The sequence below is a fragment of the Oryctolagus cuniculus genome, chromosome 5, assembly GCF_051225735.1.
Source record: "Oryctolagus cuniculus isolate XC-2025 breed Fujian yellow rabbit chromosome 5, ASM5122573v1, whole genome shotgun sequence".
NCBI classification, from domain to species: Eukaryota; Metazoa; Chordata; class Mammalia; order Lagomorpha; family Leporidae; genus Oryctolagus; species Oryctolagus cuniculus.
Window position 1 is genome coordinate 13305479 of NC_142871.1, and position 13924 is coordinate 13319402.

Below are 13924 nucleotides of genomic sequence, written 5' to 3' on the forward strand. Positions count from 1 at the left end.
GACTGCTTTTGTATTGTGTCTTGTTTCTTTCAAAGAATTTTGACTGATTTAAGGGATCTATCAGAGGAGGAGGAGAATTGATGCATCTAATTAGGAGAACTATGGTGGAGTGAGCCTTTACCTTGATGTAGTAGAATGATATTTTCCTCAGGAGAGGAAGGAAGGTCCTAGGGTAGGGTAGATGCAGAAGAGCCCATTTAACAAACTCCTGCTTCTGCTGCTCTGTTTTTCCCTAGGGAAGTGGTTGCTCTCCTGTCACTGGACAGTTCCTGCGGCACAAGGCTTGACACATTCCATCTCTGTGAACCTCCAGGGATTGAGGTCTGCTCATGTTGCTCCTGTGGCGTAAAACTGGGACGACAGCAGGATGAAGGGTCTACACCTGGGCGTCATGCTCACCATTCATGTCGATTGGACTTTGGGGAAATTTAGACACAATGGGGCCCTGAATAGGTGAGTTAAGGAGTGAGAAAGATTCCTGGAGCCAGGTGTGCTGTTTCCAGGAATACTGGGGCTGGGGCAGAGCGTGCAGTTAGGGGGAAGGATAGGGAAGAAGCCTCCTGGTTTGTTCCTTGGGTCAATGGATTTTATGGTCGATGACAAGTTCCTAAGGAGGCAACCGATGTGTAACAGCCACTTCTGGGTCCGACATGTTCTCCACACTGAACAGAGCTCTCCTTGCTCCCCTGGGAACAGCAACTTAGCTTTCTTAACATCTAGAAACCTTGAAAAATGGTGGTAGACTCGTTCATAAATTTCTCTTGAATATGATTATTCATAAGGAAGACAGGGCCTAGAAAATATACCTGGTGATACTGATATTTCCACCTTGTGAAAAATCCACTGGTTCTTTAGGGGTTTGGCAACAAAACAAAGTTTATTTAAATATTTCAAAACACTGCTTTGTTGAACCTTGCCAGGTTTTTCATTTGCTAACCTAGCAGTGACAAGGCTAACATTGTCTTATAATTAGACTTCTACCTTCTTAGGAGATCTTAAGGAAATTCCAGAAATTCTGTGGGTGCTATCATTGCAGGCATTCCACAGAGAAAAACAAAGCAAAGTAAAACAAAGCATAACCTAGCATTATTCTATGATGACAGCTACTGTCAGAAGTAGAAGGTCAAGAAAATGTTTCCTTGAATGGAGCTAATTATTCTGTGAAAAATAACTAAACCAAAGGCTTCTCAAGATAACTACTTAGGCATCTTTGAGTACAAAGTCTTTCATGGACTCATTTTCACTCCTCACTCTTGGGTCAAAAAATGTAATTTCATGTCTGGAATCTCAAAAAAGATGTAAGACCATAAGCCCTCAAAGTTATGATATTTTTTGCAGGATTGTGAAGCCTGTCTTTTTCTGCATAGGTAATGTAAAGTTTTACCAGTGAATTGGAGTCATTTATGCGGGATCGAATCTCAGGTGTTTGGGGATATTTGGCTTTATACCCATCCAGGTATAAAACACTTGACAGGTGTTGTGTCAGTTTTCAGGAAGACCCAAGAATCCCTATCACCTAGTGCCTCTTCCTTCCTGTAGGTTAATCCCACACTAACTGGACAGGACCTTTAGCACCAATATGGACATTGTGGAGGAGGCCAGTGTTTGACTTTCACTCAGAAATATGCTGAGGTGTTCACCTTGCTCTCTATTTCCCTCTCCCTGGGGAAGGCACCTGCCAAGCTGCAAAGAAAATGGAAAGGGGCTGAGCTTTCCTGTTGCACTCAGCACTGACTTTTCAGCCACAGGGTGAGGCAGCCTGGAAGTGGATCCTCTGCCCAGTGACGTGTGTGCAGCTCCAGTTGACATTCTGACAGTAACCTTACATATATGCCTGGTTGTTCCATTGAACCAGCCTCCAAGTTTTGGCCAAGATACTGGGTGACAAAAAGAAATATGTATTGCCTTTTCAAACAGTTGACGTTTAGGGAATTCATTATTTGGCAAACGTAATTAATTACCAAGTGATGATTATTAACTAGGAATCAGAAGTAGCCATTAAGAATTACCAGAATAGGAGCTGAGATGGGGCACAAACTCAGATAATACAGTATTCTTTCATTGCACAGTTCTTACTCAGATGTAGGAAGTGATTCAAGGGGCCAGCATTGTGGTGAAAAGGGTTAAGCTCCGACATGAGCACCAGTTGGAGTCCTGGTTGCACCATTTCCCATCCAACTCCTTGCTCATGCCTTGGGAAAGCAGTGGAAGATGGCCCAAGTGCTTGGGTCCCTGCCACACACGTGGGAGACCCAGATGGAATTCCATGCTCCTAGCTTTGGCCTGCCCCAGCCCTGGGCATTGTGGCCATTTTGGGAGTTAACTAGTGGATGGAAGATGGGAAGATTCTCTCTCTGTCTCTCTCTCCCTGCATCTCTCTCCTGCCAACCTGTAACTCTGCCTTTCAAACAAATGCATAAATCTTTAAGCAAATAATTTGTAACAATATAAAAAATGTGATTCAAAAAGACTGACTTTGGGGATACTGATGTGTAAGCAGTACATGAGATACAGCAGGTCATGAATAAATGAAGGGACACGAAATGGGATAGGGAAAGATGTTTGTTTGCTAAATTCCTATAGTCTGCTTTACTAGTAACCAGGGCTTAGAAGGTAGATCTAGGTAACTATAAATTATTATTTTTTAAATTTATTTTATTTGAAAGAAATGGAGATCTTCCATCAGCTGATTCACTCCCCAAAATGGCCACAATGGCCAGACTGTAGCCAGGAACCTGGAACTCCATGTAGGTCTCCCACACTGGTGGCAGGGACCCAAGCACTTTGTCCAGACTCAAGTCAGGAACCAGGAACTCAGTCCAGTTCTCCCACATGGGTGGCAGATGTCCACATTCTTGAGCCATCATCTGCTGCCTTTTAAGGTCTGAATGAGCAGGAAGCTGGAATCAGGAGTGGAGCTGAATGTCCTGACCTGTGGCTAAACCACCAGGCCAAATGCCTGCCCTTGGAGTTAATTCTCGAAGAGTGAAACACCAAGCAATTTATATCCAACTGAGAAATGCTTAGGTTGGTCTTCAGGCTACCAAGGCTTTGCACTATCACTCACCACATGCTCACTCATGATAGAAATTGCTGATGGGTCAGAGCACACATTCCTAAAGAGTTTTGAAGACAATCTCAGCTTCTCCAAGATGGAATGTCAGGTAACTTATATGGGGAACTAGGGAGAGAGTTACGTGGGAGTACATAAAGCTGAAGGAATTTTTTTCTTAATTTTCTCTGTAGCATTGCATTGTAATTCCACCCCTTACCTGTCAATCCAGTTTGCCCACTCTCCCATGATGCAGCTGTGTCATGTTTGGGGCCAGGATGGAGGAGGCGCCATGATAACCACATGAAAGTTAAGCTCTATGTGGATGCTCCATGAAACCCCCAGAAACTAAACCCTAAACTCCACCCAATTTGCATATTCAATTAAGGCACCACCTCCAATCTCACAAAACAGACTGAAAACATGGGAGTGGCACCTCTTTGGCTCTTGGCTCCTGGATCATGCTTATGGGTCTTTCTCTGGCCTCCTCCTACTCTCTCTCCTCATAGGCAACCCTCTGGCCCACTCATGACAGGCCATCACTCCATGTGGGGTGGCCTACCCTCACATGTGAATGTATATTCTCGCTCTTAAGTAAACCCTATTCTCACTTGTACAATTTAAATAAGATTTTATTTATTTGAGAGGTAGAGTTACGGATAGAGAGAGAGAGAGAGAGAGAGAGAAAGAAAGGTCTTCCTTCTGTTGGTTCACTCCCCAGATGGCCGCAATGGCTGGAGTTGTGCCGATCTGAAGCCAAGAGCCAGGTGCTTCTTCCTGATTTCCCATGTGGGTACAGGGGCCCAAGCACTTGGGCCATCTTCCACTGCTTTCCCAGGCCACAGCAGAGAGCTGGATTGGAAGAGGGGCAGCCGGGACTAGAATCGGCGCCCATATGGGATACCGGCGCCGCAGGTGGAGAATTAACCTACTGGGCCTCTGCCTCTGCTTTGAATTCTTGAACTTGGAATAAAAAATGAGATACATATATAACCACCACTAATTATTTGAAACTACCACTGAAAGGAGTAGAAACACCTGGAGTGGAATGTGTTGTCACCCTTACTAAGAAGGGAGCAAGGAGGGGAGATAATATGGCAAAACCACGGCAAGAATTATGAAGGCACAGACTTCCACTGACAGAAGGGTGGGCTCCCGGGTCCTAGGAAGAAGCCCTCTGCTGCATTACAACTAGCTGCTGATACATCGTTGTGAAGATGTTTTATAAGGAGCTGCTTTGTTTGTCAAGAATGTGCAGGGGGCCTGAGAAGGAACTGAGAGCAATGAAGAGGCAAGCCGAGAGTACATTCTTTTAAGATTTATTTTATTTGTTTGAAAGACAGAGTTACAGAGAGAAGTGGAGAGATATAGAAGTGGAGAGAGAAGTGGAGGGAGGGAGGGAGAGAGAGAGAGAGAGAGAGGGAGGAGAGAGGTTGGTCTTTCATCTGCTGGTTCACTCCCCAAATGACTATGGCTGGAACTGAACTGATCCAAAGCCAGGAGCCAGGAGCTTCCTCTGGGTCCCCCACGTGGGGCAGGGGCCCAAGGACTTGGGCCATCCTCCGCTGCTTTCCCAGGTGCATTAGCAGGGAGCTGGATTGGAAGTGGAGCAGCTGGGACTTGAACTGGTGCCCATGTGGGATGCTGGCGCTGCAGGCTGTGGCTTTAACTCACTCTGCCACAGTGCTGGCCCCCTGAGAGCACATTCTCACACCAGCTCTGGGGTGTCTCTAGTCCTGCACCCTAAACTTTGCATCCCAGTTCAGCACACCTACTTTCCTGTGATGCACTTGAGTCTTCCTGACCACGCAGGAGATGATATGATGAATATGTGTGAACTGTGCTGCACGTGGAGATGCCATGAACATTTTCTTGGAGGACATCATGTAGGCCAAACCCCACCCCAGCTCCACCCTGTTTATATATTCAATTGTGGCACCACCTCTACCTAATAAGGGTGACTAGTAACTGGACAGGCGTCGCAGATTCTGTCTTTCTCTCTCTCTCTCACCCTCACCCTCTCCTCCCAGGTAGATTCTACCCATGGGCAGCATCTGTTCACACCATGTCTGAATGTGTACTCACTCTCTCCTCCCATTCTTGCACTTTACTTATGTCTCTGCTTTGAATTCTTATTTCACGTGGGGGTGAGAACCTAGGATACAACAGCTGGGGAACATATCCCTACAATAGGAGGAATATTCATTTCACATCTGGAAGGAGAGTGGCAACTTCTAGAATTTGGAATCTACCTCTTTTCTCCTTGTGTGGTTGTCATGACAACTGCAAACGGTTATGATATAAAGAGAAGTGACTTTTGCTATGCTAATGCATTATAATGAGGGTACAGTGAGGGTTTGGGTCTTCCTGGAGGTTGTGTTAGGTGCCATGTTGGATCTAGCTGGTTTGAAACAGTTCTTTTGCCTGTATCTTGTTTTTCAGCCTACTTCCTGGTAGGTGTAACTGGGATTGATACAAATTGTCTCACTTGGGACCTGCCACAAGCATAGGAAACTCAGATTGAGTTCTGGGTTCCTGGCTTCAGCCTGACCCACCCCTGGCTGTTGCAGATATTTGGGGATAGAAATAGCAGACAGAAGATTTCTTGCTCTCTATCGCTGCCTTTCAAATAAAGTGAAAATAAATATGTAATATTTTTAAAAGTTCATAGAAAAATGCTCATTCTCTTATTTTTTGCTTTAGATTTATTTATTTATTTGAAAGGCAGAGTTACAGAGAGGCAGAAGCAGAGAGAGAGGTCTTCCATCCGCTGATTCACTCCCCAAATGGCTGCAATGGCTGGAGCTGGGCTGATCTGAAGCCAGGAGCCCACAGTGGGTGCAGGGGCCAAAGGAATTGGGCCGTCTTCCACTGCTTTCTCAGGCCATAGCAGAGATCTGGGTCAGAAGTGGAGCAGCCAAGAGTGAAACGGGCACCCAGAGGGGATTCCAGCACTGCAGGCAATGGCTTTAACCACTATGCCACAGCTCTGGCCCCTCATTCTCTTTTTATTTGATTTTTTCATTAACATTTTGAAGTCCCAGCCTATATTTTGCATATTTATAACACATTTATTTAAGTAAAACACAGAAAAATAAATAGAACAACACAGTCTGCCTCCCTTGATGGTAACCCTCAAACAACAACAACAACAACAACAACCAACCAAACAGAAAAACCCATAAAGCATACGAGGGTTCTGGCAGGTGAGATCAGGTGTAGGAGTTGAGTCATCTGGTTGCAATTGTTAAGCTTCAAAGTGATTACTTTGCTTGCTATGCTGCTTCCCTGTGAGGGAAAATTAGAACTCTTGGCCCAGGGAGTAGATGAATACGTACGATAGGACTCCCTGTTTGAGGGTAAGGATTTTGAAAAGGATTTTGAGGGCAAACAGGTCTGTGGTGTGAGATTTACTTGGATGGACAAGCAGAGTTGGGGAACAGAGGAAGCTTGCAGCAATTGGTGATGACCGGAGAGGCTGTGTCCACTTCCTTCCTCCACCGCTTGCTCAACAGGCTCTCACTTCCTCACAGTTGTCAGCAGAGGTTTCGTGTTTCTTCTGTTCTGTTTCATGATAAAGGTTAGTGAAGAGCCTCATTTGTTTCAGTTCACTTGGTTATCCATTCAGATAAATGTTCTGGTTTGTGCTTCTGCCTTTGCCTCCCTGGCTCCTCCTGTGTCTTACACTGTTTAACTCTGTTCTCTCTCAGGGCTGTGAAACTGCACCCCCTCACCGTGCCTCAAATGCAGACACTACATCAGGTCCTGGTGTCCCATGGTGCCACCCTCCCTCCCTTAGCTTCCAGTTTCTCTTGCCCTACTTTCACTAAAATAAACTCACTGAGTTGAAGAAGCCGTGAAACTGGCTCTACAAGGTCCCTGATCGCCAGACTTATGAGTCATTTATTTCCCCTATGGATGACATCGTGATGTGACATCTTGAGGGGTTTCTTTTCTAAGAAAACCCCAGGTCTTGAGCAAAAAGGAACTATTGCCTGCATCTAGCCCCTAGACTCGATGGAGCCCATTCTGCCATCCTCAAAGTTCCCTGAAGAACACGATATTGCTGACCAGAGGAGGGCCATAAGCACTGCAGGCCAACCAGAACTTGGACGTGAGCTGAACGTGCATCTCCCAGCCCCAGCTTCACCTGATAAGACCCTTTGTCCCTAACCCTTTGGGAAGCTCGGGAATTGAGTGGTAGCCGCCTGGTTCCTTGCTCTGCAATTCACAATAAGTATCTACTTCATCCCACCACCCTGGGGTCAGTGATTGGCTGGTTATGCATCTGGCAAGCAGACCCATTTGTGGTGGTTCTATTGCAACACTTCTACCCAGTTTTGGGGGGTGTTCTATAACAGACACTGCCAGAGGACCAGAATTTTTTTTATTTATTATTATTATTATTATTTTTTTTTTGACAGGCAGAGTGGACAGTGAGAGAGAGAGAGAGAAAGGTCTTCCTTTGCTGTTGGTTCACCCTCCAATGGCCGCCGTGGCCGGCGCGCTGCGGCCGGCGCACCGCGCTGATCCGATGGCAGGAGCCAGGAGCCAGGTGCTTTTCCTGGTCTCCCATGGGGTGCAGGGCCCAAGCACCTGGGCCATCCTCCACTGCACTCCCTGGCCACAGCAGAGGGCTGGCCTGGAAGAGGGGCAACCGGGACAGAATCCGGCACCCCAACTGGGACTAGAACCCGGTGTGCCAGTGCCGCTAGGTGGAGGATTAGCCTAGTGAGCCGCGGCGCCAGCCCAGAGGACCAGAATTTTTACATTACCTTTTCTTTCCAAATCTTTCCATAGGTTATCTTCCAGTCTCTGACATTGCTGATGAGAATGCCCAATGAGACCGCTCCTGCAGCAGGTGATTTAGCATAATTACATCTCTATTTACCTTTTACAAAAGAGAGACAGAGAGAGAGAACTTTCACTTGCAGGTTCATTCTTCAAATGCCCACAACAACTGGGGCTGAACCAGACCAAACCCAGAAACCAGGAACCCCATCTGGGTCTCCCATGTGGATGCCCAAATACTTTAACTCATCTCTGCTCCCACCATGGGTCTGCATTAACAGGCCTCTGGGATCAGGCAACAGAACTGGGACTCGAAAATCCCAGGTGAAATGCTGGTGTCCTGAGCAGCACAACACCTGTCTCTGCATTTACCTTTTGACTAAGCAACTATACTTCTAGGAGTTTATCCCAAAGTTCCAGCTGGTAGAAATACAAAAATGCAACACATATGTACAATGTCATTCTTTTTTTAAGATTTTTATTTATTTGAGAGGTAGGGTTATAGACAGTAAGAGGGAGAGACAGAGAGAGAGGTTTTCCATCTGCTGGTTCACTCCCCAAATGGCTGCAATGACGGAAGCTGGGTGTATCTGAAGCCAGGACTCAGGAGCTTTTTCTGGGTCTCCCATGTGGGTGCAGGGGCCCAAGCACTTGGGCCAACTTCTACTGCTTTCCCAGGCCATGGCAGAGAGCTGGATCAGTGGAAGAGCAACCAGGACTAGAACTGGTGCTCATATGGGATGACAGCGCAGCAAGTGGAGGATTAACCTACTGTGCCACAGTACGGGCCCCCACAATGTCATTCTTTAACAGTATTATTTATGATGACATGTCATGGAATTAAAAATACCAAGGGCAGGGTTTGTGGTAAAGCAGGTTAAACTGCTGCTTGTGGTATCAGCATCCCATATGGGTGCCTTTTACTGTTTGTGTCCTGGCTGCTCCACTTCTGATCCAGCTCTCAGCTAATGTGCCTGGGAAAGCAGTGGAAGATGGCTAAGTGCTTGGGCCCCTACACCTATGGGGGAGACTTGGATGAAGTTCCAGACTCCTGGATTCAGTCTGGCCCAGTCCCAGCCGTTGTGGCCATTTGCGGAGTGAATCAACAGATGGAAGGTCTCTCTGTGTCTCTGTGTCTCTCTCTTTCTCTATAACTCTGCCTTTCAAATAATTAAATAAAATACATTTTTTAAAAAGAGAAATATTATTAAGATCCACCAAGAGGGTACTAGTCGAAGAAAGTATGGTGCATCTTGAAGTATGTGGCTTTAAGAAGGAGTGAAGAACATCTCCCCACACTGCATGACCTCACTTCCTGATATATATTATGTGTAGTTTTATTTTCTTTTTAAAAATTTTATTTAAAAGTTTCATGTATTTCATAAATACAGACTTAGGAATATAGTGACATTCCTCCCTCCATCCTCCCTCCCACCCATGCTTCAATCCATCCTCCTCCTCCTGCTCCCAATCCCACTCTTAATTTTTACAAAGATCTATTTTCAGTTTACTTAATGATCATATAGTTAACAGTACACTAAGTAAAAGATTTCAACAAATAGGATAAAGAAAAAAGAAAAGAAAAACAAGACAAAACGAACAACAACAACAACAACACCACTGTTTCATGATGGAAGAGACAAGAGCTGTACACAATCATAGAATTTCAAAATGTCTATTTCACACCAATACATTACATTTCAGGTACTCTATTAGTTACCTTGGGTCAAGGAAAACATATGATATCTGTCTTCTGGGGACTGGCTTATTTCACTTTTTATAACATTTTCCAGTTGAATCCATTTTGTTGTAAAAGACAGAATTTCATTTTTTTCTTCCAATGAATAGTACTCCATAGTGTATCTATACCATAATTTCTGTATCCAGTCAACAGTTGATGGACATCTGGGTTGATTCTATATCTTCACTATTGTGAATTGTGCTGCCATGAAAATGGGGGTACAAGTAACTATTTCATTTGCTGTTTTCTTTTGGTTTGGATAAATTACTAGGAGTGGATCATTTGGCAGGTCTTTATTCAGATTTCTAAGATATCTCTATACTGTCTTCCACAGAGGCTGCACCAGTTTACATTCCCACCAACAGTGGACCAGGCTACCTTTTCCCCCACATCCTTGCCAGCATTTATCATTTGTTGGTTTCTGTATGAGAGCCATTCTAACTGGAGTGAGGTAAAACCTCTTTATGGTTTTGATTTGCATTTCCCCGATGGCTAGTGATCCTGAACATTTTCTCAAGTGTCTATTGGCTGTTTGAATTTCCACTCTTGAAAAATGGCTGTTCAAGTCCTTTGCCCATTTCTTAACTGGATTGTTTGTTTTGTTGTTGTTGAATTTCTTGAGCTCTTTATAGATTCTGATGTTAAGCTTTTATCAGTTGAGTAGTTTGCAAAAACTTCCTTCCATTCTGTTGGTTGTCTCTTTGATTTGCTGAGTGTTTCTTTTGCAGTGAAGGACTTTCTCAGCTTGATGTAATCCCATTTGTCAACTTTGGCTTTGATTGCCTGTGCTTCTGGGATCTTTTCCAAGAAGTCTTTGCCTATGCTAATGTCTTGCAGAGTTTCCCCAATGTTCTCTAGTTATTTGATGGTATCGGGTCATAGAGTTAGGTATTTGATCCATTTTGAGTGGATTTTTGTGTAAGATGTAAGGTAGGGGTCTAGTTTCAAACTTCTATATGTGGAGATCCAGTTTTCCCAGCACCACTTGTTGAAGAGACTGTCCTTGCTCCAGGAATTGGTTTTAGCTCCTTTGTCAAAGATAAGTTGGTTCTAGATGCATGCGTTAATTTTTGGAGTTTTTATTCTATTCCATTGGTCTACAAGTGTGTTTCTGTGCCAGTACCAGACTGTTTTGATTACAACTGCCCTGTAGTATGTCTTGAAATCAGGTAGTGTGATGCCTCCAGCTTTGCTTTTGTTGTATAAGATTGCTTTAGCTATTCGGGGTCTCCTGTATTTTTATATGAATTTCAGCATCATTTTTTCTGTATCTGAAAAAAATGTCCTTGATATTTTGATTGTTATCACACTGAATCTGCAAGTTGCTTTTGGTGGTATGGACATTTTGATGATGTTGATTCTTCCAATCTATGAACATGAAAGATTTTTTCATTTTTAATGTCCCCCTCTATTTCTTTCTTTAGTGTTTGTAATTTCATCATCGAGATCTTTGACATCTTTGATTAAATTTATTCCAAGGTATTTAATTTTTTGTAGCTATTGTGAATGGAATTGATCTTAGAGGTTCATTCTCAGCCATGACATTGTCTGTGTATATAAAGACTAGATTTTCCTGTGTTGATTTTATATCCTGTCAGCTTACCAAACTCTTATGAATAGGATCATGTCATCTGCATATAGGGTTAATTTGATTTCCTTCTTTCCAATTTGTATGCCTTTGATTTCTTTTTCTTGCCCAATGGCTCTGGCTAAAACTTCCAGGACTATATAGCATCCTTGTCTGGTTTCAGATCTTAGGGGGAATGTTTTTAGCTTTTCCCCATTCAACAGGATGCTGGTCTTTTGTCATAAGTTGCCTTGATTGTGTTCAGTAATGTTCCTTCTATACCCAATTTGCTTAAGGTTTTCATTGTAAAAGGGTGTTATATTTTATCAAATACTTTGCAACTATTGAGATAACCGTATGGTTTTTGTTATTCAGTTTGTTAATATGATGTATCACATCGATTGATTCGTGAATGTTGAACCATACCTACATACCAGGATAAAGCCCACTTGGTCCAGGTGAATGATTTTTCTTATGTGTTGTTGGATTCAATTAGCTAATATTTTGTTGAAGATTTTTACATTTATGTTCATAAGGGATATTGGTCTATAGTTCTCTTTTTCTGTTGCATCTTTTTCTGGCTTAGGAATTAAGATGAAGCAGGATCCACAGAAGGAGTTTGGGAGGATTCCTTCCCTTTCCATTGTTTTGAATAGCTTCAGAAGAACTGGAATTCGTTCTTTAAATGTCTGGTAGAATTCAGCAGTGGAAAGCTTTCTGGTCCTGGGCTTTTCTTTTTTGGGAAGGTCTTTATTACTGATTCAATTTCTGTCTTGGATATTGGTCTATTTTGGTTTTCTTTGTCTTCATGACTCAATTTTGGTAGATTGTATGTGTCTAGGAATCTATCCATTTCTTCCCAATTTGTTTGCAGACAGCTCTTTGTAGTGGTTTATGATTATTTTTATTTCTGTGGTGCCTATTGTTACACTCCCTTTTTCATCTCTGATTTTATTGATTTTGTTCTTCTTCTTCTTCTTTTCTTTTGGTTATTTTGGCCAATGGTGTATCAATTTTATTTATTTTTTTCAAAAGCCAGTTCTTCATTTCACTGGTCTTTTATATTTTTTGTTTTAATTTTGTTTATTCTCTACTTTTAATTATTTCTTTCCTGCTACTAATTTTGAGTTTATTGTTGTTTTTCTAGGTCCTAGAAATGCATTGATAGCTCAGTTGTTTGGTACTCTTCCAATTTCTTCATGTAGGCACCGATTGCTATAAACTTACCTCTTAACACTGCTTTTGCTGTACCCTGTACATTTTGATAGATATGATATGTTGTCATCTTCATTTGTTTCCAGAAATTTTTTGATTTGTTTTTTGATTTCTTCTATGATCCACTGTTCATTCAGGAGCATGCTGTTCAGTCTCCATGTGTTTGAATATGATCTAGGGACTTGAGTTGTTGATTTCCAGCTTCATTCCATTGTGGTCAGAAAAGATGCATCGTAGGACCTAGAGTTTTTGAATTTGCTGAGACTTTATGGCCTAGCATATGGTTTATCCTAGAGAAAGTTGCATGCACTGGTGAGAAGAATGTGTATTATTAACATAGTTTTCAAAAGCCTTGCCTGCCAGCTTTCTGCTCCACATTCCTTTGTTGGGTGAATTCTTACTTATCCTTAGACTTCATACAGGATGGGGAGCAAGATGCGTAAGGTGCTTCAGCCATCATCTCCCCTGCAGAGACACTGCTTGTATCACCTACCTTTACATAATCAGAGGAGTGTGTCATTTTAGTATATTAAGGAAATATTCATTGAAGAAGGCAGCAAGAAAAGAGTTGCCTTGTCACCTCTCTCCCAATTCCTAGCAGCACAGGGTAGAGAGAGATTCCTCCTTCTTGAGGGAGGGAGAAGGAATTAAGCCAAGGCCTTAGGACCAGGCCCAGTCTCAGACCCACCATGGTGACATCCAGGGCTGGCTAGAGCCCCACAGCCCCTACCCCCAAGCCAGTACCCATGGACTGAGCCTCTTAAGACCATGTTAGCCAGGTGGCCGGAGGAAGGCCTGCAGTACTTCTTCCCCAAACTTAGATGGCACCTGCTGGAGAGTGGGACAAGAAAGTGAGCAGAGTACTACTGAACACTGCAGAGTGCAGAGGTTCAAGCAGGTCTTATCCAGAAAGGAACTAAGCAAGCAGCGTGTGACTCCCTGTCACTCGAGATAAACCTTGAGCCAAGAGGACTTACCTTGGTGGGGACAGAGTAAGCAGGAGAAGGCTCTTGGCAGACACCCAGGGTATATCCTGCTGGAGAACTTCATGCCCTCTCAATCCCTGAACTTGGTCTTGGGAGCTTTCAGGTGACCACATTGCTGCATTGCCCTCAAGAAAGAAACCAGCCCATGTTGTGCCCTCCTTACCCAGGCTCTTGTTGTGTGGAGACATCATGAGGCCCCAAGCACTCTAGATCCTGATAGCAGCTGCTCCCAACAGCCCTGCAGACTCAGCCCTGGGTCAGCCAGGAGGCCCTGTCTCTCCTCTCATGGCCTGGGAAGATCCTGCCTGGCACAGCCTGAGTGGCTACACCTGCAGAGAACACAGAAAAAAGGTAGATGGCTTCACTTACCCTCTTGTTGCTCTGGAAGCTGCAGCCTGGACCCATCCATGCATCCTTGCCCCAGGAAGCAAACAGCCCTGAGTGGCTCATCCCACAGAGGCCCAGAGAAGCAGCTGAGTGGCCCTGCCCACCCATGACCCTGGGAAATGACAGGGCAGACTTTCCTAAATGTCTCAGCCAGCCAAGACTCCTGGGAAGCAGCTGGGAGGCCC

At 44.0% G+C, this 13924-nt stretch overlaps 1 protein-coding gene across 1 annotated transcript in view; it reads left to right on the forward strand.

Annotated features, from left to right (window-relative positions):
* CNKSR3 (CNKSR family member 3) overlaps positions 1-13924 on the forward strand; it is a 150077-nt gene that overhangs the window by 117438 nt on the left and 18715 nt on the right. Inside the window, exons 13-14 of the transcript XR_016233619.1 lie at positions 237-6632; positions 7853-7913. The gene's annotated coding sequence lies outside the window, so the exon portion shown is untranslated. The remainder of the gene's footprint in view (positions 1-236; positions 6633-7852; positions 7914-13924) is intronic.